General features: G+C 46.7%; 1 protein-coding gene across 1 annotated transcript in view; it reads right to left on the bottom strand.

Moving 5' to 3' along the window:
* The window catches only part of Unc13a (unc-13 homolog A), a 54232-nt gene that overhangs the window by 675 nt on the left and 43154 nt on the right, over positions 1-10403 (bottom strand). The gene's annotated exons all lie outside the window — the stretch shown is intronic.

Below are 10403 nucleotides of genomic sequence, written 5' to 3'. Positions count from 1 at the left end.
GCAGAGGCGGGGACCCGGAGAACGGGTGAGACAGACAGAGGGCCCGGAGACAGACGTGTTCCAGGCGGCCGCAGCTGCTGGGCGGTGTGAGCGTGATCGCTCCTTGGTTGCTGGATGTAAACGGGAATCACGGCCGGAAGGCCTCGGCCAGGTAGAATTCCAATCTGCGTTGACAAAAAAGGGGGCTTAGGGATGGAGGCCCACGTTTGTGTGGAGGGCGAAGACGGGGCTTGTGTGGAATTGGCGTCAATGCCGCGCGAACCACGTCGGCGCCGAAATGGGGCTCGGAGAGCCAGGAGGGGCCAAGCCTTGAGCTTGGTCACAGAGAGACTTTAAGGCTCCCAGGTCACCCGGGCAGCTGCGGATCCCCTGAGGGGTCGTCGCCACCTCTGCGTGGACGTCCGGGACAGGGACCCACCGGGGCTGATCGCGATCCTGAGGAAAAACAGGCAAATCCTTCCCTAGAGTCAACGAGGGGCTGGGCCCATCCTGCGTTGGGGGAGGGAACCCTCCCTTGAACCCATGGACTTTCGGTTAGGGATTGAACACTGGCCCAGTGTTTATGTGCAGGGCTGACATTGTCTTTATCAAAAGTCAGGAAATCAAAGAGAGCAAAGTTCGTTTTATCGGTAGGTGTATGGCACGTTGACGCGCTATCTTGCTAGAGAAGCAGTCTTTGTTTTGTTTTGTTTTATTGTTTTTGGGGTTTTTTTGAGACAGGGTCTCACTATGTACTTGAGACTGACCTGGAGCTCACTATGTAGCCCGGGCTGGTCTCAAACTCACAGCGATCCTCCTGCCTCAGCCTCCGGAAGGCTGGGATTACGGGCGTGCGCCACCACGCCCGGCTAAGAAGCACAGCCTTAAATGACTTGTTAAAATGCTTGAAAATCGCTTGGCCCTGTGGGTTACGAGGGATTCCTGTGACATGGGCTATAGCACACTTGTCAAGGAAATCTTTTAGCGTCTTAGAGAAATGAGCAGGTCCATCATCAGTCTTGATGGGAAAGGGGACTCCCACAGTACAGAAGCATCTCAGCAAGTGGGAGATGACATCATCATGGCGGAGGCACACGGAAACCCAGAGTAGCTATGTATGGTGACGTGGACGCATTTTTGTTTACCAAAGGATGAAACATGAGTAACATCCATCTGGCAGAGTGCATTGCTTTTTAGTCCTCTCATGTTCACGCCTTGACATCATAGGGGTCCAGTAGGAAGCAGAGGCCTACAGGTGGAACACGCTCTGATTTGTTTACATCGTTCGTTAGTCAGTGAGGGAAACATGTTGGCAAGACTCTGTGCCGACTGATGGACTTTCTGGTGCCTGTGCATAGCTCGAGTGGTATTTCCCACCCGCTGGCAGGAAACAATCCTACTCTCAGAGAGTTACCTTGGGCCTGGGGCCAGGAAGGCCAGAGTGAGATCTTATGTGTTGAATATAAATAGGGGAGGACCTCTGTTCCAGTAAAGTTTGTGCTTTATTTATTTATTTTTTGAGACAGGGTCTCACGTGTAGTTGAGACTGACCTGGAACTCACGATGTAGCCCAGGCTGCTCCTCGAACTCCCAGCAATCCTCCTGCCTCAGCCTCCCGAGTGCTGGGATTACACCTGTGCACCACCACGCCTGGCCTGCCTCAGCTGTTATTAATCAAGCAATTTCCTAGTAAAAGCATAAATGAAAGCAAAATCAAAAGAACAATCCAAGCTTGCCACCATTTTTCAAAGTTCATGTGTCTATTTCGGCCGTGGAAAGACTGCGGCCAACTCTTAGCAGGTCACTCGGTTTTGATAAAGAACTCCTGTGGTTATTCAACTTCTTAGTTAAACTTTTATTTTGTATAGTCAGAAAGAAAGTATTGTGCACTTACGAAGCCTTTCTATAATAACTATTCAGCTGTGTGGCAATAGTATTTACTTGTTCTTTAGTGCATAGACATCACTGTGTTCCTGAACATTTCATTCTTTCTACAAAGGGTAAATCTTGATATCTTACTCATTTTTTAATCTTTCCACACCATTCTAACTTCATCTATGCAAGCCCCAGTGTAGGAAACAGGGGGTTGCCTAGTGGCCATGAGATCACTGTGCCCCAAACCTTTGAGAACCTTGCTGGGATTTTTTTAAAAATTGAATTTATTGGTGCATTCTAGGTAGACAGTACAGTTACATTCATTACTGGGATCTTGTACCTCTACATGCCAGGTCTTGGTTCTCATTTTTTCCCCCTTGTCCCCACCCTCCCTTCACCCCCTCCTCACCTCCCCACCTTCAAACACTTTAATTCCATTTTTACATTTTCTCATATTTTTGTCCTTTTCCCTTATTCCCCTTTCCCTATCCTTCTCACTGTCCCTACACCTTTGGTCCTTTTCTTCCTATTTCATATTGCTAATTGCCCCTTTAGGGTCTTGACTACTATTTTAGTTTTTCACACCAGAGAAACTATTTGGCATTTGCATATGTGTGACTTATTTATTTCACTTAGAGGTATATCCTCAAAATGTACCCATTTTCCTATGAATGAATCTACTTTCTCATTCTTTATGGCTGAGTAATATTCCATTTTATAGGAAAACCACATCTTCTTTATCCAGTTTCCAATTGATGGGCAGGTGGGCTGTTTCCAAGTTTTAGCTATTACAAACTGTGCCCCTATAAACATGGGTGCGCATACTTCACTGTGATATGATTCTTTTAATTCTTTTGGGAAGATACCCAGCAGAGGGATGGCTGGGTCAAATGGAACCTCCAGTCCCAGCTCTTTGAGGTGTCTCCATATTGATTTCCATAGTGGTGGCACCGGTCTGCACTCCCACCAACAGTGGAGAAGGGTTCATTTCTCCCCACAACCCCGCCAGCATTTGTTATTGATTGACTTCTTGATCGCAGCCAGTCTTACTGGGGTGAGGTGGAATCTCAGTGTTGTTTTCATCTGCATCTCTCAAATGACTGATGATGTGGAACATTTTTTCATATATTTATTTGCTGCTTTTCTTTATCTGAGAAATGTCTGTTCATTTCAGATGCCCATTTTTGAATTGGTTTTTATATTTAGGGGTGGCCTGATTTTTTTGAGTTTTTAATATATTCTAGATAGTAGACCTATGTCTGAGGAGCACCTGGTTTAAATTTTTTCCCACATTGTAGGTTGTCTCTTAGTTCTGTTGATGGTTTCTTTTGCAGTGCAGAAGCTTTTTAATAAGATGAGATCCCAGTTGTTGATTCTTTCTGCTAGTTCCCGTGCTACTGAGGATTTGTTCATAAAGTCTTTTCCTATGCCAATGTCTTCAAGAGTTCTGCTGAACTTATCTTCCAGCAAATTTAGTGTCTCTTTTTTAATATTTAGATCTTTAACCCGCTTGGATTTTAGTTTAGTGCATGGTGAAAGATAAGGGTCTAGTTTGAATCTTTGGCAAGTTGAAATCCAGTTTTTCCAACACCATTTATTTAAAGGGGCTATCTTTCCTCCACTGAGGATGGTCAGCTCCTTTGTCAAAGATGTAGCTGAGTACATCTGGATTTGTTTTTGTGTCTTCCAATCATTTCCACTGATCCTTAGGTCTGTTTCTTTGCCAGTACCATGCTGTTTTTATCATAGTGGCTTCATAGTATAGTTTCAAACTGGGAATTGTTATGCCCTCTGCCATGTCTCTGATGCCTAGGATGGCTTTTGCTATTCTAGATCTCTTCTGGTTCCAAATGAATTTTTGGATTCTTCTTTCTAGTTCTGTGAAGTATAGTGTTGGGATTTCAATTGGTATTGCATTGAATCTGTATAGCAGTTTTGGTAGTATGGCCATTTTCACTATGTTGATTCTTCCTACCCAGGAGAAGGGGCTATCTTTCCATTTTCTTATATCCTCTTCGATCTCTTTTTTGAGAGTGCTGTAGTTTTCAGTGTAGAGATCTTTTGTCTCCTTCATTAGATTGATTCCTAGATACTCTATTTTTTTTGGATGCTATTATGAAAGGAATTGTTTCCCTAATTTCTCAGTGAGTCTGTTATTTGTGTATAAGAAGGCTATTGATTTTTGGGTGTTAACCTTGTGTCCAGCTACTCTGCTGAAAGTGTCAATTGAGTCTAGAAATCTTTTGCCAGTGTTTTTTTGGTTATTCAATGTAGAGTATCATATCATCAGCAAATAATGACAGTTTAACTTCTTCCTTTCCTATATTTATTGCTTTAATTTCTTTCTCTTGTCTAATTGCTATGGCTAATGTTTCCAGAACTATATCGAAGAGGAGTGGTGATAGTGGGCATCCATGTCTTGTTCCTGATTTTAACGTGAAGGTTTTCAGTTTTTTTGGCCATTTAATATGATATTGGCTGTTGGTTTTTCATAGGTAGCCTTTATCAGGTTAAGATATAGACCATCTATTTCAATTTTGTGTAGAGTTTTTTTTTTAATCATGAATGGGTATTAAACTTTGTCATATGCTTTTTCTGCATCTATTGAGATGATCATATGGTTTTTGTCTTTGACTATGTTAATATAGTGTATTACATTTATTGATTTACGTATGTTGAACCACCCTTGCATCCCTGGAATAAATCCGACTTGGTCAGGGTGTATGATCTTGATGATCCTCTGTATTCTGTTTACCAGTATCTTATTGGGGATTTTTGCATCTATGTTCATTAGAGAGATTGGCCTGTAGTTCTCTTTTTTAGTTTGGTCTTTCCCTGGTTTGGGAGTCAAAGTAACACTTGCTTCCAGGAATGAATTTGGAAGTATTGCTTCCCTTTCAATTTCATTGAAAAGTTTGAAGAGTAGTGGCAGTAGATCTTCTTTAAATGTCACGTAAAATTCAGCAGTGAAATCTGTCAAGACCTGGGCTTTTCTTTGTTGGTAAACTTTTAATTACATTTTCAATTTCACTGATTGTATTGGGTGTTTAGAATTTTTTTATCTTCTTCATTCAACTTTGGTAATTCATAAGTATCTAGAAATCTATCCATTTCTTCTGTGATTTCCATTTTACTAGAGTACAGGTTCTCAGAGTAGAAATTGATGATCTTCTGGATTGCTGCTGTATCTGTTGTGACTTCACCTTTTTCTTTCCTAATTTCATGGATCTGAGCCTTTTTCCTTTTTTGGACAAGATTGGCTAAGGGTTTATCGATTTTATTCTTTCAAAAACACAACTTCAATTCATTGATTTTTTTTTTTTTGTGCCATTTTCTTAGTTTCCATTGCACTGATTTCTGCTCTAATCTTTACAGTTTCTTCCTGTGTTTGGGCTTTGGGTTTCTCTTGCTCTTTTTTTTCTAGGAGTCTAAGATTCATCATTAGGTGGTTTATTTGAGCTCGCTCTGTTGTCCTGGTGTGGGCATTCACTGCCTGAATGTTCCCCATAGAACTGCTTTCATTGTGTCCCATAGTATTGGCATTATCATTTATTTGTAAAAACTGTCTAAATTCTTCTTTAATTTCCTCTGTGACCCATTGATTGTTCAGAAGAGTATTGTTCAATTTCCACATGTTTGTGAAGTTGTTACAGTTTCTTATGCTACTGATTTCCGGTTTAATTGCAATATGATTTGATAATATACATGGGATAACTTCAATTCCTTTGCATTTATAAGCAAGTAAGCTATTCTATAAGCTAGTATGTGGTCTATTTTGGAGAATGACCCATGTGCAGCTAAAGAGAATGTATATTCTGATTTTGTGGGGTGGAACACACTATAGACATCTATTAAGTCCGTATGTTCAAAAGCTTGGCTCAGTTCTAGTATTTCATCATTGATGTTTTGTTTAGATGATCTGTCTATTTGTGATAGTAGGGTATTTATGTCCCCTGATACAATTGTATTAGTGCTTATTTGGTTTTTCATGTTTCTTAATATGTTTTATATAGTTTGGGGCATTAATATTTGGGGTGTGTGTGTGTGTGTGTATAGTTGTTGTTGTTTGAGACAGGGTCTCACTATGTAGCTGAGACTGACCTGGAACTCACTATGTAGCCCAGGCTGGTCTTGAACTCACAGTGACCCTCCTGCCTCAGCCTCCTGAGAGCTGGGATTACAAGTGTGTGTCACCATGCCTAGCTTGGTGCATATGTATTTATTAGTATCATCTTTTCCTCTTGGATTGTTTTCTTTACAAGGATGTAGTGGCCTTTCTTGTCTCTCTTAATCAGTTTTGGTTTGAAATTTACTTTGCCTGCCAATAAGATAGCTACCGCTGCTTTTTTTCTGGGCTCCTGTCACATGGAGGACTGTTTTCCATCCTTTCACTTTCAGTCTGTGGACTTCTTTTTGCACTAGGTGTGTTTCTTGTATACAACATATTGTTAGATTTTGCTTCTTAATCCATTCTGGCAGTCTGTTTCTCTTGATTGGTGAGTTGAGGCCATGGACATTGATGGTTATAACTGATACGCACTGACTTATCCTTGTCATGTTATTTTCCTGTTGACTGTCTTTTAAATTTTTGCCCCTTTAGTTTCTTGCCTTGCCTAATTGATTTGCTCTGTTGGGTCTCATGGTGTTGTGACCTTCGTTGTCTTTTTCTAGGATATTGTTTAGAATTGCTTGTTGTGCTGGTTTGGTATTTGTGAAGTTTCTCAGGTGTTCTTTGTCTTGGAAGTATCTTATTTCCCCATCCATTTTGAAAGAGAGTTTTGCAGGATACATCAGTCTAGGTTGTAGGCTGTTTTCTTTTAGGACTTGAAGTATCTCGCTCCAGGCTCTCCTTGACCCGAGGGTTTGTGTTGAAAAGTCTGCTGTGATTCTGATGCTGCGTCTCTATCTTTATCCTTCGCTGTAGCTGTTCCTCTCTAGCAGACAGCCATGGGGCTTGGCGCATCCCTGTAGGAACGCAGCTCCATGTGAAGGTCCTGGGGTCCAGGCATCGTGATACTGTGTAACTGAACAAAGATGCACTGTCCCCTCAGACTCAAGGTTTTCTCTAGTGATTGCTTTCCTCCAGAAGTGGGTTGGATCCATGGGTTTGGAAGTTGCAGATACGGAATGCCATCTGCAGACATATTTCGAAAAAGGACCATCTGTAGAGAGGCCTTCTGGCATGCACAGCACCCTGGGTTCCATCCCTGGAACTGGGCACGAAACAACAAGAGACCCACTCAGCCTCTGCCTAGACAGAAGAGGGTTGGAAGTCTAGAAGTTGAATTTTATCTGGAATGCACCTGTCCGGTTATGGAACTCATCTTTTTTTTCCTCAGTACTGGAGACTGAACCCCCAGCCCTTTTGAAAGTTGTGTATTTTGAGACGGGATCTCATTAAGCCTAAGCTGCCCCGGCTGGGCCTGAGCTTGCGATCCTCCTGCCTCAGCCTCCCAGAGTGCTGGGATTCCAGGTGTGCACCACCGCATCTGGCTGGTCTTTCTCTTGTTCTACTAAGGGGCCACAGATTGCAGATTCCTGGCACAGGGAGTAGGACCATGCTAGGTCCAGCAGGAGAGGACTGCACATTCACAGAAGCCCCCTTTCAAAGCCCACCAGCTTGATGCCAATCCTGAAACGGGCTGTTTCCACTCCTGCCTGCCGGCATAGTGACTGGGATAGAAAGCCAGGCGGACCCCACCTGTCCCTAGGGCCTTTTGAACTTCTCCAGGGCTCTGAGGGGCAGGAGGCCTTGGGACACAGCTGGGCTTCGCAGCCTCAAGTCAAAAGGGTGGGTTGGGCTGGCAGCCGCTTCAGTGTGCTGTTCACAGCCATGCAATCCCTGCAACCGCCCATGTCACTGCAGGGCCCGCTCTGGGTAACCCGCAGGCCACACCATGAATGAGGCGGGGACTCACTCAGGCCTAATTGTGCTGCACCCTGGGGCCCGGAGCGGCCAGAGCCTTGGAACTTGAAGTCACCATGCACCTGAGGCCATGTGCTTTTTCTTTTTTAATGTCTGCTGTTAATAAAATATTTTTACGAAGACCAAAAAGAGTAGTGCAAAACATCTCAACACCATGCATTCATGAGCACTTGTCGTTTGCTTTGAACTTGTGTCCCAAGTCATGTATTTACAGGGAAGGGAGCACGTCCCTGAGGACGCTGGACCGATGGGGCAGGAATGGAAAAGGAAAACGGAGGGAAACAGAAACCGGATGAGGACTGGGTTTCACGCTGGCAATCACATGCGGGGAGGGGGAAGCGGGCAGCGGGGCAGGGGCCCGGCGGGCCAGGGAGCGGTGGGGACGCCGCCAGCCACCCTGCCCCGTGTCCTGTGTCCACCGAGCCACAGGGCGAGGGTCTTAACACTGTCAGTTTGATTTCTCTCTTTAAAAAGTAAAAGGCGAAGAGAAAAGCAACAGCTGTCAGCGAAGACAACTTTGGTCCTTAACGATTCTTAGGAAAGGCTGCGGCCCTGGCGTGGTCCCCAGCCCCGGGTGCGCGCTGTGCAGGATGGACACGTGGGGCCGCACGGTGACCCGGGGCATGACGGGGAGGGACTGGGTCTTGGCCAGGGCCTGCCGCGGACGGGTGGGGCCAGGGGAAGCCGTCTTCTCCCGCCCTCCCAACCTCCTTTCTCCCTGCTCTCCAGCTCTGCCTCGGGGGTCCCTGATGTCCACCTTGCTCTCCTAACCCGCTTCCTCTGCACTCTCTTTATCCTCTCCCTGAACCCAGGAAATCCCGGGCACCCCTGGCACGACAAAGCACATGACCCAGCAGTGCCCTGAGTACGCAGGGCCTGGGCGCCTTTGCACCACGCTGCACTTGAGGGCACTCACGCCTCTTCTGACCCTCACAACCTCCCTGCCTTCCAGGGAGGCGGTAGCCCCAGTCCAGGAGAAAGAGTGGACAGCAACTTTCCCAGTCCCGTAGCATCAGAGTTGGACTGGAGGGAGGAACAGGTGAGGGCCAAGTCCAGAGGGAGGGTCTTCTACAGGAGGGAACTTTTGCATTGAGTTTTGGAGGATGAGTAGGAGTTCTCTGGGTAAAGAAGGTGAGGAAGTTCCAAAACCAGTTCTAACCTGGGTGTCAGGAAAAGTCATTCCCCAACTTTCCCTGAAGTTCACTCCAGAAGCCTGTGCTGGTGCTGGGGAAACAGAAAACACACACACACACACACACACACACACACACACACACACACACCCCTCTCAAAAGACTCCTAAGGTATCTCTGGGAAGTATCTTAGGTCTTCCAGGCAGCCCGGCCCCCAGTTGGTCCCCCAGAACTCCGGACTCTCAATCAGTTTTGGTGTGTTCAACTCTGAGTGCCCCGTGCACCCTGCTCTTCCCCACCCTGTGTGGCCTGGATTTCAAATCTGCCAGTCTCTGTCACAGAGGCTCTAAGCTCCACCCACCAGGGGACCAATCCCACAGGAGAACTTGCATCCTACTCTCTGCGTCACTTCCGCCACCTAACCCTGCCTGAATCCAGGCGACACAGCATTCTCAAGCAAATAAGCATACAGTTACATTTCTCCTAGATGTTTCCCATTCCAGTGTTGGTAAACCTTGGTCATAAACAAGTGGCAAAATCTAGAATCTGCATGTGGCCTCCTTAGAGATGCTAAACCCTTCAGCAGGGCACAACGGAGTTAACCGTACCCAGGGCCCTGCGGCTCGTCTGAGGACAGAGTTTATCTTTTGAGTGTAACCTCTAAACTCTTTCCAGGAACTGATTTCACTCCCCGCAGAGTAGTCCCCCTCCTGTTACCTGTTCTCCACAAGGCAGCTTTTGGAACCTGGAATCCTGTCTCTCAGCTTTCAAATGTGGAGATTAGAGCTCCCTGGCCATCTTAGGAGGGAAAGAGCTCCTTAGAGCAGCGGAGTCCTGGCCGGTCTGATGGTTCCATCTCTTCCTGCCTGCTGGCTCAGCCTCCAGCCACTCCTGAACGCCGCCCTCCGGAACCCCTGCCCCACTAGGAGTCCCAGGGCTCCAGCTGCCATCTGCCCTGTTCCACCCCTCCCCGGCCAGCCCCACTTGGGGTCCAGGTGCAGCAGCAGAGGCGCACAAAGGCCAGGCCAAGCTTACCCTGCGCGTGTGGCGGGAGGAAGAGCTTCCCACAGGGTCCTGTGGCGGGCGTGTGGATTGCAGGAGGCTCTGGGGGCCTGGATCTACACGCATCACTCACTCACTCACACACACACACACACACACACCCACCCACCTAGTCTCTGGTCTCTGTTCTTTCTTGCCTGCTCAATTCTGGGAAAGGAAGGAGATTGGAGGACGCGAAGGAGAAAGGCTGAGGAGGGGTTTTGCTTGGCACACAGGGGAGGTTGGGTACGGGCCCGGGCCAGCCCTGGGGAACCTGGGGTCCCTTGGGATGCGGTGGGGTCACGGCTGGGGAATGCGCAGGACCAGGTGTGGGAGGCAGGGAGCGAACCCCACAGAAAGGCGGCTGCCCCAGAGCCCACCCAGCCCCGGGGTTTGGCGCCCAAGGGCGCGTGTGCTTTTGAACTCCCTCCCGTCCCCTTGTTTTTTGC

Source organism: Fukomys damarensis, unplaced genomic scaffold, assembly GCF_012274545.1.
Source record: "Fukomys damarensis isolate Sample0158 unplaced genomic scaffold, DMR_v1.0_HiC HiC_scaffold_37, whole genome shotgun sequence".
NCBI lineage: Eukaryota > Metazoa > Chordata > Mammalia > Rodentia > Bathyergidae > Fukomys > Fukomys damarensis.
Note: the sequence above shows the minus strand (reverse complement) of the source record. Positions and strands in the feature narration are given on the sequence as shown.